The sequence below is a fragment of the Schistocerca nitens genome, chromosome 3 (assembly GCF_023898315.1).
Source record: "Schistocerca nitens isolate TAMUIC-IGC-003100 chromosome 3, iqSchNite1.1, whole genome shotgun sequence".
Lineage (NCBI taxonomy): Eukaryota > Metazoa > Arthropoda > Insecta > Orthoptera > Acrididae > Schistocerca > Schistocerca nitens.
Genome location: NC_064616.1, coordinates 436,964,777 through 436,990,716, shown reverse-complemented (window position 1 = coordinate 436,990,716; position 25,940 = coordinate 436,964,777). Strand labels below are relative to the sequence as shown.

General features: G+C 41.7%; 1 non-coding gene across 1 annotated transcript; it reads right to left on the bottom strand.

Annotated features, from left to right (window-relative positions):
• Positions 1–16,938: 16,938 nt before the first annotated feature.
• Trnap-ugg (transfer RNA proline (anticodon UGG)) lies at positions 16,939–17,022 on the bottom strand. The gene has a single exon. It is a non-coding gene; the product is annotated as a tRNA-Pro (tRNA).
• Positions 17,023–25,940: the final 8,918 nt, after the last annotated feature.

The window sequence follows — 25,940 nt, the reverse complement described above, 5'->3', positions numbered from 1 at the left end:
AGTGTTTTCTAATAGGCTACGTATATTCAGCGAAAAGATCATGAACATAAAATTAGACAGATTAGAGACCACACTAAGGCTTACCAGCAATCGTTCATCCGGCGAAACACATGTGTCAGGAATAGGAAAAAGAGAGAAGTGATACTGATACACAAAGTACCCTCTCCCCACACACAAATGTGTCTTCTGTGGTATAGATTTACATGTGAATGTATGAACGACACTTATTAAGTGTCACGAAGTTAATCTAACGTTTAAAATGTCTGCAAAAATACGTCAGCAGTAAAAAAAATTTAGTGTTTATGTCAAGTGTCACAACGTTATTTTACATACACACACATCACACACACACATCACACACACACACACACACACACACACACACACACACACACACACACACACACATCAGTCAAATTTACTGCCTACAGCATTATTGAAAACTGTCAAATTAAGTGTGCCATGGTATTTTCATGCCTAAGTAATTATAAAATACACGTGAGTAGAAACTAATATTCTAAGAAGGCAATTGTTAGGTCTACACTTGATGTAGGATAAAATGGACTTTCAAAATAAATATTTCCCCATCATTCTATGATGCTTTTCAAGTGATACAACAGTATCTCCTCTTTTAAAATACGTAAAAGGTCTTGTCATTTGAGTCTGAGGTATGTTATTTCTGTTTCATGGAACGAACTGATCTCAGCTAACGTTTTTACAAGTTTTTCAGTAAAGTGTTAGTAGTATTTTAGGGGCCAAAAAATTATGCATCATATGCTGCACTTGAAAATAATCTGTGTTATTAACAGCCTAAAAATTGCTTTACATTTGCATGTGAACTATAAGTTACTTACAAAACGAACCTTTAAGGTATGCTGTAATATTTACCCACCAGTAGTTTGGTACCAAGACCCTCTAGAACGGTTACAGACTGTATTTCCTATAAACAACAACTAAATAACACCAAGATCTAACCAAAATGTTCGATGTAAAAACACACACACAACATAGCCTAAACAATAACTAACTAACAAACTAAACACAATCTTGGTATGGAACGAAGAAAGCGTTTTGACGCAATCTTTATTGCACTGCATAACATAAACAGCACATTTGCGTAATTGGAAACTGTAACTTCATGATGTTCTCAGTACGACATTTAAATCTGCAGCACAATGAAAGACGGTTTCGTTGGAACAAGACAGATGTGTAAAATTGCCAAGGAAAATCGTGCAACGGGACATACAAGGGTTGAACGAAAATGTGGAAACACCGTCAGAAATCAGTGCCTGATCATAACGCAGGTTCTAGCCAAATCATCTTGTGGCGCTATTGTATTTGACCACGAGCGGCACCTTTACAATGTCCTCAATACGTTGCAGGTGTTAGTGGTGGACAGAAAAGTGTTCTGTGCAGCTGTAAGTGCATTACGTCGGAGCCAAGAGAATTCGAACATGAATAAATCGATGGTGGTCGTATGTTGGGTGCTTCCGTAACCAACTGAGCCGAAGTGTTTGGTGTTTCGGAAGACACCCTATCAAGATTTATACAGTATACAATGAAAGCAGAAAAACATCATCCGCTTAATCACTTGGACGATAATGCGTGCTGAGTTATCGCCACAGACGGTCATTGAAGAGGATTGTGACGAAAAATAAGAGGACTGCAGTTACAAAAGTCGCTGCATAACTGAATGTCGCACACGCGAACCCCGCCAGTACTAAAAAACACGGATGGAGCTCCATAAGCTGGGAAAAAGATGGCGAGCTTCAGTTCCAAAACCACACAACAATGATGCAAAAGCCCATGGTGACTAAGCCACAAAACCGAGTCTGTGGAGGAATGAACGTAAGTCATTTTGTCGGGTGAGCTTTGTTTCACAGTTTCCAAAATATCACAGGGTTTACGTTTTGCGTAAGACTTCCAAAGCATACAACGCAGAATACTTGTTGTCAAGAGAGAAACATCGTAGGGTTCGGTTATGATTTGGGGAGCCATATCGACCTGTCTGCACCTATTCTAAGACCAATGAAATCCGTTTTTAATGCCAAAACCTTTCCTATTCCGTATCTGGCATGGTAACGTGTTCTGTTTTTAGTGTTTCCCTAGTTTGGTTCTCTCCCATAGACGAAGGGTTGACATGTTCAAAGTATAATGTGTCCCATTAAAATATAATTATTTGTCATGACAAGTAACGATTTCTAGTTGAAACAAACACACACACACACACACACACACACAGAGAGAGAGAGAGAGAGAGAGAGAGAGAGAGAGAGATTTCTTATCATAATATGCAAGTATAATTACAGATCTCTGATTGTGATAAAAAATTCGAACTTTGAAGCAAACTAAAATTATTTTTCAAAATATCGAAGACTTCAAGTGCAAAACACACCTTCCACTACTGTCCCAGTATAACTGTTCTATAAGGTTTAAAAGAATACAAACAGTTTGCATGTCGACACTACTGATAAAACGTGTGTGTTAAGTAGCAGTTCTGAACGACCAAATTTCGTTTGGTGTATAACACTTTCCAACCACAATGAACCTTCAGTTTAAATACATCCACATCTAAGTTGTTTGTACTGCTTGTTAAAAAAAAACCATGGCTCACTTATTGGAATTAGTGACGTGGGTTATGGATTAATCGAAAAATTTAGTTGGATTTTTGTACTATGCATTAAATTCATGAGAATCGGTACTATAATGTTGTAAAGCACACATGAGCACAACTGCTTTCCTATTTTGCGCCTTAAAGAGCATTTGCCGATAAGGATTGTCAAAGTAAACAGTCTTATTCCCATGTGTATTTTAGTAAAAAATTCGTCTCTAAAATCGATATCAAAGACAGAAATAAATTATAGCGATGCCATGCCAGGGTATTAACTTCATAGTACAGTTCGAAACGTATGTCACCTTCTGATGTCACGTGGAAACTATAGGACACTTCGATGATATAGCATATTGCACAATAGCAATACACATTGAGAGTAAGAAAGGAGGGTTACTATGTTTTAAATATCTGCCAAACATTATAGCGCCATTATGCAAAGGTATGAATTTTACCTTACAATAAAAAACTTCTGTCATCGTATGCTAATATGATAAGCAAAGTAATGGCAAAGCAATCGACAAAAACCTGTTTACAGAGTGGGGAAATCAGAATCAATTTAAAGGGCAACTAACACTTCCTTGGATAAGCATAAGCACACATTTTACCACAACCTACCTTACATCACACAGCAAATTTATAATACACCGAAGAGCCAAAGAAACTGGTACACCTGCCTAATATTGTGTAGGTCCCCTGTGAGCCCGCAGAAGTGCCACAACACAACGTGGTATGGAATCGAATAAAGTCTCAAGTGGTACTGGAGAGAATCGACATAACGAATCCTGCAGGGCTGTCCATAAACCCTTAAGAGTACGAGGTGGTGGAGATCTCTTCTGAACAGCTCGTGGCAAGGCATCCCAGATATGCTCAACAATGTTCATGTCTTGGGAGGGGAGCTTGGTGGCCAGCGGAAGTGTTTAAACTCAGAAGAGTGTTCCTGGAGCCACTCTGTAGTAATTCTGGACGTGTGGGGTGTCTCATTGTCCTCCTGAAATTGCCCAAGTCTGTCGGAATACACAATGGATACGAATGGATGCAGGTGATCAGAGAGGATGCTTACGTATGTGTCACCTCTCAGATCCGTACCTAGACGTATCAGGGGTGGCATGTCACTCCAATTGTACACGCCCCACACCGTTACAGAGCCTCCACTAGCTTGAACAGTCCCCTGCTTACATGCAGGATCCATGGATTCATGAGGTTGTCTCCATACCCGTATACATCCATCCGCTCGATGCAATTTCAAACGAGACACGTCCGACTAGGCAACGCGTTTCCATTCACCAACAATCCAATGTCGGTGTTGACGGGCCCTGATCTTTGTGTCGTGTAGTCGTCAAGGGTACACGAGAGGGGCTTCGGCTGCGAAAGCCCTTATCCATGATGTTTCGTTGAGTGATTAGCACGATGACACTTGTTGATGGCCCAGCATTGAAATCGGCAGCAATATTCGTAAGGGCTGCACGTCTGTCACGTTGAAAGATTCTCTTCAGTCGTCGTTGGTCCCGTTCTTCCAGGATCTTCTTCCGGCCTCAGCGATGTCGAATATTTGATGTTTCACCGGATTCCTGATATTCACGGTACACTCGTCAAATGGTCGTAGGGGAGAATCCCCACTTCATCGATACCACGGAGATTATGTGTCCCATGCCTCATGCTCCGATTATAACATCACGCTGAGACTAACTTATATCTTGATAACCTTCCATTGTAGCAGCAGTAACCGAGCCTGCCGGAGTGGCCGAGGGGTTCTAGGCGCTACAGTCTGGAACCGCGCAACCTCTACGGTCGTAGGTTCGAATCCTGCCTCCGGCATGGATTTGTGTTATTGCCTTAGGCTAGTCAGGTTTAAGTAGTTCTAAGTTCTAGGAGACTGATGACCTCAGAAGTTAAGTCCCATGGTGCTCAGAGCCATTTGAACCATCAGTAATAGATGTAACAACTGCGCCAGATACTTGTTGTCTTACATAACTCTGTATCTGAATACGCATGCCTGTACCTGTTTCTTTGGTGCTTCAAAGCAGTTCCGAATAGTTCCGACTACATCCGACTACTTCGGTCTACTTTTCATTAGTCCCACAAGTCACACCATCATGTCACAGCAAATGTGTGGGTGACTACTGGATGGGCCAAAAACGGTCAGTTGACAAGGCGACTGCCATTACTCTAGAATGATACTAGGTATGAGTAATGATGAAAAATTGGATATCTGTAACTCAAGTCTAGGTTATCGTCACTGAAATCTCTCTGTACGCAACGTTTAGGAGCAACGTTAGGACCTCATTCATCCCACATCCTCAAACAGGACAATCCTTCCCTTAACTTTAGGCTATTCAGTTTAAAAATGTGTTATGAGGACAGCCGCCTGAGGTGGCATTGTTAGTTTGCTTCCTCCAAACAGATGCTACCAAAAAACAATTCTTACGAATAGTGCTTTGGAACATTTCGAGCGTTGCACCTTGAGTTAGACTGGATTTGTTTCCGTATTTTTTCCACGATTATTCTTCGGTTACCATTATCAGTGTATTTTTAAGCCTTTTTCCCCAACGATCGATAATGTCTGCCACCTACGTAATTCCACAATTTTTTTGACGGAATATTACTTATTTACGTAGGTTCACCAGGGAAGAAGAGTTATTGGAACTGCCACAAAATCAACGGAACCAAATGAAACATCGCCAACAAAGTATGTAGTGAAAATCGTCATCAGACCCTACTTTCATCTGTTTTATATGTAGATTGTTGCCAAATTTGCTTGCACGGCGTCTGCATTATTTCACTGCGTACCTGGTAACAGACCTCACAATTCAGTCGATCATGATATTTGCTTGATCTTCTCAGTATGCAGTTGGTGTTCATCGCAAACTGTGCCACTTCTCTCATATATGTGAGTTAGCGTCAGCGTACTATAGTAAACTGATCCATTGTGAGTGCCACCGTTGCAGTTAGTTTAGTTACTGATGATTTCGTCACTAGCCGACTCATATCCCGTAGCAGAACTAGATAGATGGCATGGATATTGTAAATTTGTTGGTGGGATTAAGTAGTAGCAAATCCATACCGACTTTAATACACTCTGACTTGTCATTGAGGTTGCAGGGGCAGAGACAGTGAGTGACATCACCAGTCAAAGCACTGCTCTTATCAGTGACGTCATCCTTATCAGTAGGTTTCCCTATCCCCTCCCCTCTTCTTATCTCAAGCCAATCATAACATGACATTAAAAATAACCGAAATTTATCGAGTTTTTTCAGTGGAGAATTAAAAACCATGTCATACCCTCCATTACCTCCAACCAGTCACAGCGAAGTACTCCTTATCAGCAGCCAGTCAAAGCAGAGTATTAACCTGTAACTACAGACGTTAATTAGTGTTACATAACTATTGACGTGGACTCAAATTAACTCTGTATGTTCCATTTGTCCTTTACTCTTTATTATGACAGCTTTATTTTATGTGTAATTAGGCGAATTTCGAAGAATTAGGGAATGATCTTACCACGTTTAGTAAATCAGTCATATTTAACACTAAAGTTTATATAAAGCATAATAACCATTGCTTGAATTATAAAATTATGCTATTTTCAGAGTACTGACTTAATCATTCCTGAGAACGTACTAAACATTCTTCTTTACTATGTTAGATATATGTAATGTAAAATAGCATTCTCTTTTAGAAAAAAAGTTATGTCAAATACAACTGTGACACAAAGCTAATGAGCACTGTGCAGTGCACGTACCAGACGATTATAACATACCATATTATCAATGTCAGTATCTTATACTGTGTGCTCCTCTTATTTACCATCAACGCTCCTGTATGATGTTCTCACTTCGTGGCGAGTACAAAGTTTAAAAATGTAAAGCCATATTGTTGTATCTGATGAATTAAACTTTTTTCCAAGTACATAAATTAAGGCATGAGGCTTGACAATTTTTTCTCACGCAGTCACAGATGTGGAGTCAGTCCTTAAAATGCATCGCTGAATTCGGCAACGAGTAACTCATTAAGAAACACATGCTCGATCTCGAGGCTGCACATGAAGACTGAGGAAAGATTTGTTTTAAGGTACTGATAGTACGGTGCGGTTAACGGAAGTCCGAAAATGTGACACCGGTGAGTATCTGGCAGTGTGGAGTCAATCTGACTCCTGTCTGAAGTTACATGGTTAAAATCCTAGATTGTAGAAATAACCCAACTTTGTCAATGGAAAAACTGAAATCACTCTCCCCCTCCTCTTTCCTTTCCCTATCTCCACCCACTTAAAGCATAGTATTAAAAGTCAAGATGTTCGAGGCAGAGTAATTGTGCCCTTTATACCACCTCCACCCCTTCTCTTCCCAACAAATCAGAGCATAGTACTGTAAATAGCTAACTGTGCCAGTAGAAAACGAAAAAATACCTCTCCCACTTTCCCCCTCGATATCTCCAGTCATTCATAGAGCAGAATTCAAAAACCCCCAATATGATGGAAACAAATCACTTGTGCTTTATACCCCATGACACTCCTTTATGTCTCCAACCAGTCAGTGTGTAGTATTATTTTCGACGTGTACATTTTGTTATGCCACTACTTTCCCTCCTCTTCCTCACCTTATCTCCAGCCTATGAAGACGAGGGTAACAAATAAATTGTATGGTCTATACCCGTCTATTTCTCGTTTTTCCAACCAGGAATTAGTATTTAAATGGCGTGCTAGATATGCAGAAAAATTACTTAACATCTATCTCAAAGTAAAATTTTTTTTTATTGTTTCTTTGAAAGTCAAGGACGTGCATTATTTCCGACATAACAATGGTGTCATGTTAGACTACTGACGGCCCCACACACACACACACACACACACACACACACACACACACCTGTAACCTAATATTAAAGCGATGTCATTGTCAAAGTTATTCACGTACATACCTCTTATGTGATAATTAAAATGGCTCCAGGGTCAAACATATGCATGGTATTACAAATACACAAATACCTCATTATTAAAAAAGGCAGATTCTATTCTCCTTACACAAATGTGATCATTTGTAATAAGTTCTTGTCACACACACACACACTCACACACACACACACACACACACACACACACACACACTCACACATACACAAAGATACAAAAGTGTATCAAATTAACTTATGAATATGACATATTACACGGGAATAAACGAAAAGAGAATATAAAAATTAATAATTTTATTATAGAATAAGTTTCACTGGTAACTGTAACAAATTATACAGTCGCAGCGGAAATATGCGAATTTAATGCAAATTTTATATCGTATTCCACCGTTTTACAGCAACATTTAAAACAAACAGTAGTTCGTTGCAATTTAGGCCGATATTTGGAGCAGCTTCCTAATTCAGTCAATATTTCACTGCTGAACGCGCCTTAGTGAAATAGAAACGGCACTAATTATCTTCTTCCGAGAAAACTGTGTACAATATATCTTTAATATAGCAATCGACCAATTGTTTAACACAGGAACAGAAACAGTTCTGTGTATCAAATACATTCGTACCTATCCTACACTTCAAGTACAACATAGTGTTCGGTATCAGTAAAGTACTCTCTCTGAATTGTGTTACTCACCCACTGACTTCTTTAAAAGCTTCGAGACCACCAATGACTACTTCACGATAGCCAGTCATATCGACTATTCCCATTCCTTGGCTCATAGCTATAGAGACAGTAGAGAAACCTAAAATAAAGGCTGAAAAGAGATATTTTAGCCGGTAAGACGTCCTAAATGTATGTGAGGCTTGAGTTTTTAAACTGTTCTTGTTTCAAATGAAATAAGTAACTGCTATATCGACGATAGGGGCGAAATCTTGAAATACAATATATAACCGTTGTGTTTTTACACGGTGGAGCTTAACACTGTTCAGGTTCATGACTGTTACATTCATTCAGCATATAACGCATCGTTCTGTAGTATCGTAAAAGACGAAAGAATGGTCAGAGAAACGTTTCACAAAAGATGTAATTATAAGTGGACAAAACGAATTGCTGTAGATTGAAACGAAAGAGAAATTTCCTCGTCCAAGATTGGAGAATACGTCACTGTGCCTTTGAAAGGCATACTTCAAATAAATTTATGCGGAAAGTAATTGTGTAGCCATAAATGTACCCCTGTAATCAGCAACGTGCTAAAGCAATGGCGCTAAGTGATTTTAAAACCAGAGTTTAGTTATGTCAACATCATAGTCTTGCAGTGACGAACTTCTTTCAGTGTACTCTTCAAGCATGGCGTACCTTCCAATTGTGTAGGTGTTTTAAACTGCTACAGCCATATTTGAAGTAATGAACATGCATACTTTACGTCCATCACGATTCTATATCGGCTTGTGGGTTGTAACTGCGCAAAATCAAGTATCAGAGTACCTGAGAAACAGATAGTCTCATGGATCGATTGGAAGGGGAGAAGGTGGTGACGCCTTGGTTATCACACTGCACTCTTTTGGGCCAGCGGTTAAAATCTTCATACGCCATCGATATTTAGGTTTTAGGCGGTTTTTATTACTTTAGGTCTTTTATTTTTATCTATTTATTGTTTTTATTTGAAGTGTTTTAGATTAGATTATATCAGATTCAGTTTTCTTTCCATAGACCCAAAAATGAGGCGATAATCGTGAGCACGGAAGATGTCACAAGTATAACATAAAAACATAAAACATCTGAATACAAAACTCACTAATGTGCTCATTTTTCAGGAGATTGTCAAAATAGGTGAATACATTACACGAAACAGGAAGTGCTAATATTTACAGAATTAATACACTATCAGAATGATACGTAGTTATAAACTTTTAATAAATTTGTCACACACAAAATACCTAATCTTTACTGTTGTGAGCAAGTCCTCTCAAAACTGAAATCTAACAGACATTGTTACTTAAGCTGGTCTAACAGATCATGTTAAGATATTCGTCTGCAGAGTAGAAGAAGTTACTATCAAAAAGTCTTTCAAACCCTGTTTAAAAGAAAGTCTTTCAAACTCTGCTTAAACTGTGCTTTATATGAAATCAAGTTTTTACTGGTGGCTAGCAATTTGTTGTGAACGTATGTTCCTGAATATTCGACCCGTTTTTGCACCAAGGTAAGTGGTTTTAGGTCTTTATGTAGCCTGTTCTTATTCGTAGTACTGATACTATGTATTGAACTATTGGCTGGAAATAGAGATACACTACTTGCAATATATTTCATTAAAGAATAAATATACTGAGAAGCAGTGATTATAAGTTTCTTGAACAGGTTTCTTCATCATGTTCTTGAATTTACACCACAAATGCTTCTTATTAAACAATTTTGTACGTTAAGAACTTTTGCTCTGTCTGACGAGTTACCTCAGAATATGATCCCGTATGACATAATAGAATGAAAGTAAGCAGAGTATGTAGGTTATTTGGTATTTATATCTCCCACATCTGATATCTTTCTTACTGCTAATACTGACTTGGTTAGGTGATTCACCAATTATGTGGTATGTCCTTCCAAATTGAATTTATTATCGAGTTATAATTCAAGAAATTGAACGCTGTCAGTCTCTTTCATCTGCATGTCTTCGTGTATTATACACTTGCTGCTAGGTTCTATCCCCTGACTCGGCGTGATTGCTTTGGATCTTTTTCTGTTGGGTTATACACTGAAGCTTCAAAGGAACTGATAGAGGCATGCGTATTAAAATACAGAGGTATCTAAATCGGCAGAATACGGCGCTGCGGTCGGCAACGCCTATGTAAGATAACAAATATCTGGTGCAGTCGTTACATCAGTTACTGCTGCTGCAATGGCCGGTTATCAAGATTTGAATAAGTCTGAACGTGATGTTATAGTCGGCGCACGAGTTATGGGACACAGCATCTCCGAGGTATCGTTGAAGTGGGGATTTTCCCGTACGACCATTTCACAAGTGTACCGTGAATATGAGGAATCCGATAAAACATCAAATCTCCGACATCGCTGCGGCCTGAAAAAGATCGTACAAGAACGGGACAAACGACGACTGAATAGAATCGTTCAGCGTTACAGAAGTGCAATCCTTCCACAAATTGCAACAGATTTCAATGCTGGGCCATCAACAAGTGTCAGCGTGCGAACCATTGAACGAAGCATCATCGATATGGGCTTTCGGATCCGCAGACCCACTCGTGTACCCTTGACGACTGCACGGTACGAAGCTTTACGCCTCGCCTGGACCCGTCAACATGTCATTGGACTGTTGGTGACTGGGAATACGTTGCCAGGTCGGACGAGTCTCGTTCCGAATTGTATCGAGATGATGGACGTGTACGTATATGAAGACAACCTCATGAATCCACAGACCCTGCATGTCAGCAGGGGACTGTTCAAGCTGATGGAAGCTCTGTAATGGTGTGGGGCGTGTGATGTAGGAGTGATGTGGGACCCTTGATACGTCTAGATACGGCTCTGACAGGTGACACGTACGTAAACATCCTGTCTGATCACCTGCATCCATTCAAGTCGACTGTGTATTCTCTCCACCATCTCGTAATCGTACGGGTTTATAGGCAGCCCTGCGGGATTCAAGGTATTAGTTCCCCCTCAGTTCCTTTAAATGATTTTTGGGTGATACATTTGAACATCGTACGAAAAAGGGTCGGATTGTTAGGGGGTATCCAAGATGGCTGCTCTTGGGGTATACTGAGACTTCATTTCAGTGCCCACTAAAATACCACACATTTATTGTCTGTTTCGTTTTAATGCTACATTGATATTGGCTGGAGAGTGGAGGGGATGAGAAGGAGGGACGTGTGACATGTTATGTGATGAATAAAGACGATATTGCAGTGCCTGTGTTACTCGGAATTACGATGCAAAGTTCCTTTAGACGTACATGGATATCTAAAGCAACTTTGCCTCCTAATTCAGAATAACAAAGGCACTCCAATATAGTATTTATCCGCCGACACCGGGCAAGCGACTTTCAAGTAAAATGTCTCACCAGTACAGGAGTATACGTAATGGATGTACGACTACAGGTTGTAGACGCACGTTTCATGGCGTTTGCGTCGTGCATGGATAGCCATTTGGTAAGGTGACCGCTCGTGAAAAGCGGGAAATCCGGTTTCGAATCCCGATCCGGCACAACTTTTCATTATCCTCATTCCATTCTACAGCTGATAGTAGTCCATATTCGTAATTACGAATACATGTAATGACAAAGAGTGCATGGCTCATAGCATGATAGATACGGAGACGAGGCTTCCACCATCATGGATTTCTGAATTTCTTGCCACCGTCAGTAACTGAAGCGGTGCGACAGCTGCGTCTGCTGGAGACGGGAACTTAGACTGTGAGCCAATGGATTATTAGAAATATATGTGAATGTAGGCTTTTCCAGCTTTTACTGCAGGTTAAATGACGCCGGGCTACCACCCGGGTGGCTGCGTTCAAATTTCATGACGTTCGATGAGTCATTCTCGTCATCTTTTGGCGAAGTTCTTAGATGTGCTACTCGGAATATGTACGAAAGCACAAAGTGCTGCACAAATCGACTAAAAGCGTTTGATGAATGGATGTGACGTTGCCTCTACAGAGGCATACTGATCAATCGACAGTTTACTATGATTGTGATAACAATTAGCGAGCGGACTATCGGGTTGTGCAACCAACTTAATCTGTGACACGTGCAGTGTAACGAGCCGACTACTTCCCACTGTGTATTACACGGTTTCTTTGAATGATCTTGTTAAACTGAGCGAAACCCTTCAACCAGAAGTATTGAGTTTGACTTGTGGCTGCCCTACAAACTTAATTTTAGGCCTACACCAGAATGGAATACGGAATATAACACAGAACACACTCGTTCATGAGTACAAAGTTCAAATAAATTGATTATTTCATAGATGTATATACATTATTCAATACAGTTTCAGTTACTGTGACATTACTTAGTTTGTAGTACCTAGGACATAGCACAAAAGATATAGTGATTTATTTTTCTGTCGAATTTTGGGTCTCCACGATATATCTATGATTTTAAGTTAAAACGCAGTATGCAACTAGCTGAGCACCCGGCGTTGCTCGTTTGTGAATTTATTGCAATCTCCTATTAGGCTGTTTCCTCCTTCCACCTCTCTCTGTCCATCTCCTTCTTCACCCAATCGAAGTCTATCTAACGCTCCCTCTCCCTGCCCACTTCCTCCACCTACACCTATTTCTTTCAGTCTCCTCCTGCCCATTTCTCTGCCCATCTCCTCCTACATCTAACCCTGTCCAATTGTTCTTCTCTCCTCTCTCTGTCCTTCTGCTCCTCCCCCATCTGTCTGCTCATTCCCCCTCTGTTCATCTCCTTTTCACCCACACTCTGTCCATATCCTTCTCCCACATATCCCTGTTCTTCTTCTCATACACTTTTGTCTCTCCAAGTTTGACCCTCGCCCCTTCCCAGATAGTAACTAATATGTGTACCAAGTTTGGATGAAATTGTTCCTGCGGTTTTGGATGACCTGTTTGCCTCTGGCTTTCCCTGCGACCTCACATGTTAAATATGTTTCACATACAGGGTGAACATTACTAAAACCGGCAAATTGCAGTGACGGATTAATGATTGGACATGGAGGAAAAAAGTTCCTATGGACATGTGTCCAGAGAAGCATCGTTGACACGGCAGATGGCGATGACGAATGAAAGTTCCTCTGACCATTTGCCGTGTGTTCCTCTGGTGTCGCAGCCCGCGTTATTAACGCACTGTAAGCAGTAGACTGGTACGATATTCATGGCGAGAACTAGCCGAGATGATGTTTATGTACAGCTAAGCAGATGGAAACGGTCTAGAGGCAGCACGGCTGCACCAAAGCAAACACCCTGACAGACACCAACCATATCACACAACATTTCAAACACTTTTTGGGTGTTTGTGTGATGATGGGTCGTTTGAGACAGACGAACGTGCAGGGAGCCGTCGGTCTGTGCACACACCAGATCTGCAGGGCCAGGTTCTGCAGGATATTGAGAATAACCCTAGTACAAGCAAGTAGCAGGCAAGTGACTCGCCAACATGGTGTAAGCCGAAGTAACATTAAGGTACCTTGCCTGTCATCCGCTACTAGCACTGTGACCTGCAACGAGTTCAAGGAGTATCAGTAGCAGATTTCCCTGTACGGAAAGGATTTTGTCGGTGGTTTGTGCACCAGACCATCAGAAATATGAGATTTCTGTCAAAGCCCGTCTTTACCGACGAAGCAATCTTTACCAGAACTGGCATTTTCAGTCTACATAATAGTCGTATGCGGGCTACGCACAGGGCATGTCGTCAGAGGAACTTTCATTTGTCGGCGCCATATACCGTGGCAACAATGCCGTTCCGGACACATGTTCATAAGACCTTTTTTTCTCCATTTCCACTCAGGAATCCCCATCCACCGTCTATTAAAGGTTATATTAATGTTCACCTTACATATTTAGAATATTTTACACTTATTCGTACGCGTATCTCACCTGTATCTCCAGCGAATTTCGCCCTGCTGTTTCATCTTCACGCAGCTCAATGTTCTTGACATCGAATCTCGTAAACTGTATGTCATACGGGATATAATTTTACGAGTACATCCAATGCTAATGTCCACCACTTGGTGTAACCAGTGGTTCCTCCGTCTCAACCCCTACAAAACCCAGGCAATCATCATAGGCCGCACCACCTGCTCCTTTCATCTCCATGATTTCTACCTCACCCTTTATGGTCGTCCTATCCAGCTCACCCCCACCCTGAGATACCTTGGCCTCACCCTCGACTGACACCTCACCTGGACCCCTCATCGCCAGACCATCCAACAGAAAGCCCATTCCCGCCTCCGCCTTCTGAAACTCCTGTCTGGCCGGACATGGGGATTGCATCCTTCTACCATTCTCCACACCTACAAATCCCTCATTGGCCTATCCTCTGTTATGCCAGCGTTGCCTGGATCTCCGCACCCACCCACTCTTACAAGGCCCTCCAAATCCTTGAACGCCATGCACTCTGCCTTGCCTTCCGTATCCGCCTACCTTCCCCCACACGGCTCCTGTATGACCTGATCCTCTTCCCCCACCTCCTCCTGTTCCTCCAACATCTCCGCATCCTTTACATTGTCTGCAGGCTGGATCCCCCCCACCCTCTGGTTTCCTCCTTCCTCTCCACCCCCTGCCCATTGCCGCTCCTCTATCGCTGTATCCCTCCCTCTCTCCACCTCCACCCCCTCCATCTCCTTCATCAGGCAATTTCCAGCACCTCACCCTCCCGGGCAATGAACTTCGCCGTTACATCTACCCATCCTTCAAACTATAACCTGGCCTTGTCCCCTCCCCCTCCCCAGGGGCCCCTTTTTCCTCTCCCCTCCTTCTCTCAGAGCGGATTTTCCTCCTTCCCCCCCCCCCCCTGAGACCCTGCACCCCATCCTTGACTCTTTCCTTCCCACATCCCTCCCTCCCTGGCCCTCTTCAGCGCGCCCCCCGCCCATCTCCCCCCTCTCTTCCCCTTCCTCCCTTCTTCCAGTCTCCCTCATCTCTTTGCGCCTGGCAGACCCTCCGTTTTGATCATCGTCAGTGTGCCATGTCAGTGTTGTGTTTAGTGCTGTTTCTCCTGTGCATCAAGAGGTGTGATTTTAATTGTGTGCTGCTTTGAGGTTCGCTGTCAGTGTTAGTTATGTGCTACGCCATCCGTCGATACTTTTATGCTCCGATCATACTGTGCCTTGTGTTCTTTTAATTGTCACAGTGTGTGGTTTTTTGTGTGCGCTACTTTTTTATGGTTTTTCTCTCCATTTTACAGTCGCCCCTTGTTTTTGTCGATTGCCTTCCATGATGTTCCCCCTTTTTTATTTCTATGTTCACCATATTCTTTCCTTTGTATATTTTTAACTGTCTTCTATTGTTTGTTCTATGTCTTTTGGCTGAAGAGCAGCGCATATGCTGCTGCCAGTCCGCCCCGATGGGGAATTGAAATACAATAAAGAAAAAAAATGATAACGTCGATACGATCTGAAAAATGTGTAGTGAATAGAGTTAGCACCAAAGAAATAATAAACTTAAACATCAAGCATGATGTGGCAGCTTTCGACGTGTCTCAGTGTTTACGACGTCGTACCTCCCGAACTATTTGTCAACAATGATATAATTTTGGTGGTACATTTAGTGGTATATCTGAATACTGTCTGCAAAAGGTGTCACTGATATCGTTAGAAGTAAAAAAGTAATCAATTAAACGTCATGCTTTACGCGGTAGTTGTACTGCAGGAACAGCGAAAATGTAAGCGATAAACTTTTTTTTCCTTTCAACGTTTTGTGTGGGCTGTCATTGGGCAAAAAGTTTCTTAAAGGTTTGGAACTCTGTGTAAAGTTTATTGCACGTCACGAAGTTCTCTCATTCTCAAATACTGGGTGAATAAAGTATGAGTACTCGTGCTTCATGGGGTACACGTCCCCACCCCTTTCATAGGTAGATAGTTTTGTACCCACACAGCTATGATTTTCAGACAGTACGTGTTACGTGTACCAAGTTTGGTTGAAATCGGTGCAGTGGTTTAAGAGTAGATGTGGAACATACATACATTCATATATACCAGTGTCTACTTTATGCTAGTAGTATGTATGGATTTGTTTTCACTTTATTATGTCTCTCATTCACGAGCTCGATCACATTTTGTTCGCTACAGTTTCGAACGTACCCGAAACTGGTAAATATAATTGTGTTATTTCACAAGCGTATTAATCCATTATCCACTGATTTAAATACTCTGATTAGCATTATGGCAATCTTCAGTAAGCCGAGCACGAATGATCAGGAGACAGTCTATCATCAGAAGGCGATAGTTGCGTAGATAGTCAGGCAGAAACCTGTATTTTTAAAATGTAGATAGTTCCGAAAATCTCATCGTGGATATCTTAGGCTGCCCCATATCTATGCAAAAAGCTTGGCTTTGCAGCATATAAAGGACGTGAAAATAAATACATGCAATGACAGAGGAAGATGATTTACTAATTACTTTCAAAACTTCTAGATGCACCTCGTGCTAACGACTGACGACTCTACAAAGACAAGAGGATACGATGACATAAAACTCAGTGTTAGACTACTACATAACAGTAGATACGGAAAACGAAAATCTTCAACACCATAAAGAAGCTGGGCATTTTACCGCAATTGGTGAAACAATAGAAGTCGGTAAGGATTACATGAATCAGAAACTTCGTGATGTGTTAGGAAGTATGGGTCGCAACATGGCTCTGAGCACCATGGGACTTAACATCTGAGGTCATCAGTCCACTAGAGCTTAGAACTACTTAAACCTAACTAACGTAAGGACATCACACACATCCATGCCAGAGGCAGGATTCGAACCTGCGACCGTAGCGGTCTCGCGGTTCCAAACTGCAGCGCCTAGAACCGCTCGGCCACACCGGCCGGCGGCCCCAACATGACGCCAGCAGAGAAACACTCATATTACGATTCTGCTTAGAACATTCAATAAGTTTCCTCAGTCTGTTTTATCAATTTACAGTCCTTGCCGTCGAACTGAATGCTCACTAGAACTATGAAAGAGAGATAAAATAACACCCACAGTGAGGTCTGGAAAAGAACACTGCAGAGAAATCACCAAATCTCGCCCATTGAGTCTTTTAAATACACAAGCAAAGATACCGGAAAATATTTTAACACATCAAACAATAACATGAAAATCAATATCGTTTCATCCCACAAACATGCTTGGCTGCTGTGTTAATGGGAGTCAAAATATGTTGACATAGCAGCCTTAAGGCAAAAGGTATGTAATCATAGTGAGTCTTGGCGTAGAAAGGGCATTCGATGCAGTTTGACGCCCTAATATTTTAAGAACGTTTTGTGAATCTGAATGGCCTTGGAGACTATACGGGTTGGCATGAAGCAACTTCATCAGCAGAACCGCAACGTTAGTTGTCACAAACTTCGAGAAGAGAGTACAGCACGCAAAGGATATTCACAAGGTTCTTCTGTCGGTCCCGTTCTATGGAATGTATAATATAATTCATTATTTCGTTTGCCTTAGTAAAGGTATCGTCTCGTAATTGCTTTGGAAGACTATATTAATTTGAGTAATGAAAGTAAAAAGGTCTCTGAAATAGAAGAAATCTGCAACACAGAAATGCAACAAATCACGACTTGTGTCGATAACAACAAACTCCGACTCAACGAAAATGAATCAAAAATGACGATCATCACTCGTCAAAAATTAATATTCTCATGAAGAGTAAAAACCCTTAAAAAAGTAGATCATCTGAATCATTTGAGTGTCGTAACTGACAGTAAATTTGCGTTTATCAAATACTCGATTGGTAGGTCAAAGGTTTTAACTGACGCTCTCTCACGATCAGCTATACTCAACTGGGGTTTGCGTAGCGAGGCGCTAAGAACGATGGGTAAACGAACGCTATCACCTATTTTATCGTACGCCTTGTCGTTATGAAGAAAAGCCCCTTAGCGAAAATACAATCGCACCAAAATTGATATTGTATAACGATTAGTCAAATTAAATATAGCGAAAGCTTAGAGGACAACATCCAATGAAGATGTATGTTTATGAGCACACCTCACGTCCGTAACTATTAAGATACAAGAAATGGCCGTATATTATAGTACAGTCAGACCTAATAACCCCAGACAGACAATAGACGTCAAAGTAGAGTACAGAAGCTTGTCACACCTAGCAGACATTTCACGAATAAATGAGAAGGAAGAAATTGCACTGTCGAATCGCATTTACGTAATCATTTGTAAAATGCCTTCTACAGCGCGGACCACTGCGAGACGAGTAGGAAGAGATTCAGTGAGGTTCTGGAAGGTACCGACAAGGATATGAAGTCATGCTGATCCCAGTGCCGCCGCCATTTAGGCTAGGCATCTCGCTTGTGGATGCGACGCCAACAGCCCGATCGAGGTGGTCCCACGGATTCACGACTGGAATTAAATCCAGGGTGTCTGATGGTCAGTTGAGTATGGTAAATCCAGTTGTCCTGCTGGCAGATGCCATCATGCGAAGGAAAAAAAAACTGTATTTAAGTGTGGACATGGTCCCTAAGGATAGATATGTACTTGCGTTGATCCACGCTGTCTTCTAGAATGACGAAATCACCCAGAGTGCCACGAAAACATTGCCTGCACGAAAACGCTCCCTCCCTTGTCGCAGGGTTTGCTTTCTGACGCATACGACAACGGCCCTGGTGGAGTATAAGTCCTGACATATCTAAAAAGGTCACCTGGCGCCACTCAGTGGACTCGCAGTTGCGTATTGGCGTGCAGATTCCAGCCTTCGTCGCCAATGAACAGCAATCAGCATTGGTGCACGAACCAGGCGCCTGCTGCCTTGGCCCATACTGAGCAACAGTCGTTGAGGACACAATGTTCCTAGCCTCTGGGTTAATCTGGGCGGCCAGTTGCTCAACAGTTGCAAGTATATTAACCCGTACACATCTCCGCAGTTGTCGTTCACCCCTGTCATCTACGGACTGTGGTGTACCACAGTTGCCTCGGCGCCGGTTTTGGGCGGTGCCATTTTGCTATACACGGTATTCTTTATCCACGGCAGCACGCGAACAATTTACAGACTTTGCCGTTTAAGAAATACTTACACCCATGTCCCGAAAGCAAACATTAATGTCGTAGTAGACCTCTCTCGGCCAGGAATGCTCCTTTTGCCAGCTGTAGTATGCTTTTTATGCCCTCCTTGTTCCGTCCGTCATCGGTTGTTTCTGCCTCGGTAGATGAATCCCTCAACTTCATCATCTTCGTGATCACCAATTCAGATGTTAGGTTTCTCGCTGTTCTCATTCCTGCTACTTCTCATTACTTTCATCTTTATATCGAAATAATCAGCAAATTATACCACTACAGTTACTGAGGATGGATAAAATACTAAACTTCCGACTTTCTTTGATTCACTCTAAATCCATATTCTGTGCTCATTGGACTGTTCATTCAGTTCAACATATCCTGTAATTCTTCTACCAATGCCATCACAAAACTTATCGTCGATATCCTTTCACCTAGGATTTTAATCCCACTCTTGAAACTTTCTTTTGTTTCCGTCATTGCTTCTTCGATGTATATATAGAACAGTAGGGGCGACGGACTACATCCGTGCCTTACACCTTTTTTAATCCACGCACTTCGTTCTTGGTCTTTCACCCTTACTGTCTCCACTTGGTTTTTATAAATATCTTCTTTCCCTCCATCTTACCCCATTTTTCTCAGAATTTCAGATATCTTGCACTATTTTTCACTGTCGAACGATTTTTGAAAGCGGACAATTCCTTTCAACGTGTCTTGATTTTTCTTGCCTTGCTTCCATTATCAACCGCAACACCAGAACTGCCTCTCTGGTGCCTTCACCTTTTCGAAAGCCAAACTGATCGTCATTTGACAGGTCTTCAATTTTTTCTTCGATTCTTCTTTATACAATTCTTGGAGACGCTCTCAGGAAGCAAGTAACGGAAAAATGGAGATCAATGGCCCATCTATCAATGAGACTTAATTCATAAATCCACAATATCTGATTACAAATTTTCAAGCAATGGAAAATCCAGGATGGGATACTGACAATATTTTGAAAAGGATAGATTGCTAATCATCAAATAGCGAAGAAGTTGAGCTGCATATAGATACTCTGGCCTTGGAAGCTGGGGACAGCGGTCATTCGTGTGAGTTGCGTTAGCGTGTGTGTCTGTTGTCTAATTCGAAAGAAGCTCTTTTGGTCAAAAGCTTACTTTTTAACAGTCTTTTTGTAGTCCCTATCTGCGGCGCAACGTCTCCGCTGCATGGTGTATAGCAATCTGTCTTATAACTTTTTTTAATTCAATAAGGTTATCTTTTCCGTGACAAACCTCGGGTTTAACTGCAGCTTCATACATACGTTGGAAAGCATGGATGTATGCTGGAAGGATTAACGTAGTTATTTATTTACTTATCGTACAGTTTTGAAACCACAATTTTAAATATTATACAAACAGAAACACATGTAACTTACAAACATATATTTAAATTTGTAATACAAACAACTGCGTCGTTCGTTGTTGTTGTTGTTGTTGTGGTTTTCAGTCCTGAGACTGGTTTGATGCAGCTCTCCACGCTACTCCATCCTGTGTAACCTTCTTCATCTCCCAGTACCTACTGCGGCCTACATCCTTCTGAATCTGCTTAGTGTATTCATCTCTTGCTCTCCCTCTACGATTTTTACCCTCCACACTGCCCTCCAATACTAAACTGGTGATCCCTCGATGTCTCAGAACATGTCGTACCAACCGATCCCTTCTTCTAGTCAAGCTGTGACACAAGCTCCTCTTCTCCCCAATTCTATTCAATACCTCCTCATTAGTTATGTGATCAACCCATCAAATCTTCAGCATTCTTCTGTAGCACCATATTTCAAAAGCTTCTATTCTCTTCTTGTCTAAGCTATTTATCGTCTACGTTTCACTTCCATACATGGCTACACTCCATACAAATACTTTCAGATACGACTTCCTGACATTTAAATCTATACTCGATGTTAACAAATTTGTCTTCTTCAGAAACGCTTTCCTTGTCATTGAAAGTCTACATTTTATATCCTCTCTACTTCGACCATCATCAGTCATTCTGCTCCCCAAATAGCAAAACTCCTTTACTACTTTCAGTGTCTCATTTCCTAATCTAATTCCCTCAGCATTACCCGACTTAAATCGACTACATTCCATTATCCTCGTTTTGCTTTTGTTCAAAATGGCTCTGAGCACTATGGGACTCAACTGCTGTGGTCATTAGTCCGCTAGAACTTAGAACTACTTAAAACTAACTAACCTAAGGACATCACACACATCCATGCCCGAGGCAGGATTCGAACTTGCGACCGTAGCAGTCACACGGTTCAGGACTGCGCGCCTACAACCGCGAGACCACCGCGGCCGGCTTGCTTTTGTTGATGTTCATCTTATACCCTCCTTTCAAGACACTGTTCATTCCGTTCAACTGCTCTTCCAAGTCCTTTGCTGTCTCTGACAGAATTACAATGTCATCGGCGAACCTCAAAGTTTTTATTTCTTCTCCGTGGATTTTAATACCTACTCCGAACTTTTCTTTTGTTTCCTTTATTGCTTGCTCAATATACAGATTGAATAACATCGGCGATAGGCTACAACCCTGTCTCAATCCCTTCCCAACCACTGCTTCCATTTCATACCCCTCGACTCTTATAACTGCCATCTGGTTTCTGTACAAATTGTAAATAGCCTTTCGCTCTCTGTATTTTACCCCTGCCACCCTCAGAATTTGAAAGACAGTATTCCAATCAACATTGTCAAAAGCTTTCTCTAAGTCTACAAATGCTAGAAACGTAGGTTTGACTTTCCTTAACCTAGCTTCTAAGATAAGTCGTAGGGTCAGTATTGCCTCAAGTGTTCCAACATTTCTACGGAATCCAAACTGATCTTCCCCGAGGTCGGCTTCTATCAGTTTTTCCATTCGTCTGTAAAGAATTCATGTTAGTATTTTGCAGCTGTGACTTATTAAACTAATAGTTCGGTAATTTTCACATCTGTCAACACCTGCTTTCTTTGGGATTGGGATTATTATATTCTTCTTGAAGTCTGAGGGTATTTCGCCTGTCTCATACATCTTGGTCACCAGATGCTAGAGTTTTGTCAGGACTGGCTCTCCCAAGGTTGTCAGTAGTTCTAATGGAATGTTGTCTACTCCGGGGCCCTTGTTTCGACTCAGGTCTTTCAGTGCTCTGTCAAACTCTTCCCGCAATATCGTATCTCCCATTTCATCCTCATCTACATCCTCTTCCATTTCCATAATATTGTCCTCAAGTACGTCGCCCTTGTATAGGCCCATTATATACTCCTTCCACCTTTCTGCTTTCCCTTCTTTGCTTAGAATTGGGTTTCCAGCAAAGTTCTTGATATTCATGCAAGTGGTTCTCCTTTCTCCAAAGGTCTCTTAAATTTTCCTGTAGGCAGTATCTATCTTACCCCTAGTGAGATAAGCCTCTACATCCTTACATTTAGCCATCCCTGCTTAGCCATTTTGCACTTCCTGTCGATCTCATTTTTGAGACGTTTGTATTCCTTTTTGCCTGCTTCATTTAGTGCATTTTTATATTTTCTCCTTTCATCAATTAAATTCAATATTTCTTCTGTTACCCAACGGTTTCTGCTAGCCCTCGTGTTTTTACCTATTTGATCCTCTGCTGCCTTCACTATTTCATCCCTCAAAGCTACCCATTCTTCTTCTACTGTATTTCTTTCCCCCATTGATGTCAATTGTTCCCTTATGCTCTCCCTGAAACTCTGTACAATCTCTGGTTCTTTCAGTTTATCCAGGTCCCATCTCCTTAAATTCGCACCTTTTTGCAGTTTCTCCAGTTTTAATCTACGGTTTATAACCAATAGATTGTGGTCAGAGTCCACATCTGCCCCTGGATATGTCTTACAATTTAAAACCTGGTTCCTAAATCTGTGTCTTACCATTATATATTCTATCTGATACCTTTTAGTATATCCACGGTTCTTCCATGTATACAACTTTCTTTCATGATTCTTAAACCAAGTATTAGCTATGATTAAGTTATGCTCCGCGCAAAATTCTACCAGGCGGCTTCCTCTTCCAATCCATATTCACCTACTACGTTTCCTTTTCTCCCATTTCCTACTGGCGAATTCCAGTCACCCATGACTATTAAATTTTCGTCTCCCTTCACTATCTGAATAATTTCTTTTATCTCATCATACATTTCATCGATTTCCGCAGAGCTAGTTGGCATATAAACTTGTACTACTGTAGTAGGCGAGGGCTTCGTGTCTATCTTGGCCACAATAATGCGTTCACTATGCTGTTTGTAGTAGCTTACCCGTACACCTATTTTTTTATTCATTATTAAACCTACTCCTGCATTACCCCTATTTGATTTTGTATTTATAACCCTGTATTCACCTGACCAGGAGTCTTGTTCCTCCTGCCACCGAACTTCACTAATTCCCACTATATCTAACTTTATCCTATCCATTTCCCTTTTTAAATTTTCTAACCTACCTGTCCGATTAAGGGATCTGACATTCCACACTCCGATCCGTAGAACGCCAGTTTTCTTTCTCCTCATAACGACGTCCTCTTGAGTAGTCCTCGCCCGGAGATCCGAATGGGGGACTATTTTATCTCCGGAATATTTTACCCAAGAGGACGCCATCATCATTTAATCATACAGTAAAGCTGCATGCCTTCGGCAAAAATTACGGCTGTAGTTTCCCCTTGCTTTCAGCCGTTCGCAGTACCAGAACAGCAAGGCCATTTTGGTTAGTGTTACAAGGCCCGATCAGTCAATCATCCAGACTGTTGCCCCTGCAAATACTGAACAGGCTGCTGCCCCTCTTCAGGAACGACACGTTTCTCTGGCCTCTCAACAGATATCCGTTGTGGTTAGACCTACGGTACGGCTATCTGTATTGTTGAGGCACGCTTGCCTCCCCACCAACGGCAAGGTCCATGGTTCATGGTGGGGGGGGGGGGGGGGGAGGCGTCGTTCGTTGTCATCATGAAATCATGGAAAGTACCACACTAGCTCCGGTTGGGACATTCTGTAACAATGTTTGCCTGGCTGCTCCACAACCGCAAACTGGAGATCGAGTCTTACCCCATGCTTCAACACTGGTTGTTGCAACGCTGGCTGCCAGGTAATCTTCGGATATCCTGGCTAAAGCACATAATAGCACATGACGCCTGACGCTACAGCCATCTGACATAGCTATCAGACCGTTTCACAAAACAAAATTACACATATTCATCCTTCAAATTTTGGTACCTAACGAAGGCACACGAGTTGTGTTATCTTCGTTGCTCTAAGATTCTGTAAACAAAACTTTAAGTTCATCTTCAAGAAAGTAATGCAACAATGTAATGGAGCATAGTAAATAAGTGAAGTTTCAAAAGCAACTGCATGACTCTAAGTAAGAATGTTAATTAAATATAAGCTAAGTACGGCAGGTTCTAACACACTAGAATGTAAAAACTCTGGAGGTAGAACTAAATGTTCCACATTGTGTGTGAGGGAGAGAGCAACGCTGGCACACTAATAAGGGCCTGTGAAAAAAAAATGGTAAATCATTTATATTGTGCAATTACATGACAACACACACCTGCTAATTCAGTTAATTAAATAGCCAAACAGTGTGTGGACACCTAATAATGCGTGGTTTTTATCATAAAGTTATCGTTTTCTATATGTAAATTTAAAATCGTATGGTGTTATGTCACTGAATAGCATGCGTTACTTCAGAATAAGTTTGATAAGGATTCACGGAGGCAGCGATTTTGCTGCAAACGCCGTGACTGACTTACAACGACAAAGGGAGAGGGTTTTTCGTGAGGTTTTTGCAGAGGACTCAAGAAGTCTGTATTAGCTTCTGAGTCTTCGAGACAGTAAGGTAGCCTACTGACTGGGATGAGGAAATTGCTTCGAAATTTCGTTGCGTTGCTGCTGGGCGCGTCGCCCCTTTAATTTATCTCTTTCCCAGCTGTGCCTTTTATGCCCCGCCGTTCTGCGACGAGAACTGGCGCCCGCTTGCGATATGTCCCGCATGGTGGAAAACCTTCAGCCATCTCGGAGGAAACTCATTATGGCTGCGAATCTGGGCCGGCGTATCTCGGAGCGAGCTAATTAATAGCGCTTCCGTCGTGGCCAATGCACGCATTCAGCACCGCCACGAAATCACTCGCCTACCAGCCGTCTGTATTCCGCTTCGCAGTCGAGTGCGAACGCATTTGATCACTTGTTAGCAGAATCTGCTGGCTAATTACAGCCGGCTTTAAGCGCTGCTCTGCGATTTTCATTTAAGTGAATAATAGCCACCTTGGAGTTGGAACTTCCAGGGCGTCTCATAATTAAGCTGCTGGAAGAGCGTACGTTGCACTAGACCTCGACTACGCAGAATCTATTCTCTATAATGCGAAACTGGAGAACAGAGGACTGCCTCACTGCATATCATTCAAAAATTTTCAACTCATTCCCATGGTAGAATTGGTGTGTTTCATATTAATCGTATCCTGGCATACATTTCCCGTTTTACTGTGGAATGCAAAATTCTTCCATCGAATATGGCCAATCAAGGATCAAGAAACACAATTACTCATTTTAAGTTTTTCACTTGATATTGTTCTTGAGATCTACAGATAATTTATGAGTTTTTTCTCTTCATTGTCTTCTCTAGTTTCGTGTTAATATTGACCTCCGCGAAAATCCCGTTAAGTTTTAGCTACCATCTTAGTTCCGTTTCAGCGCCAGAATTTGTTGAAGTATTCAAGTATTCTTCTCTTCA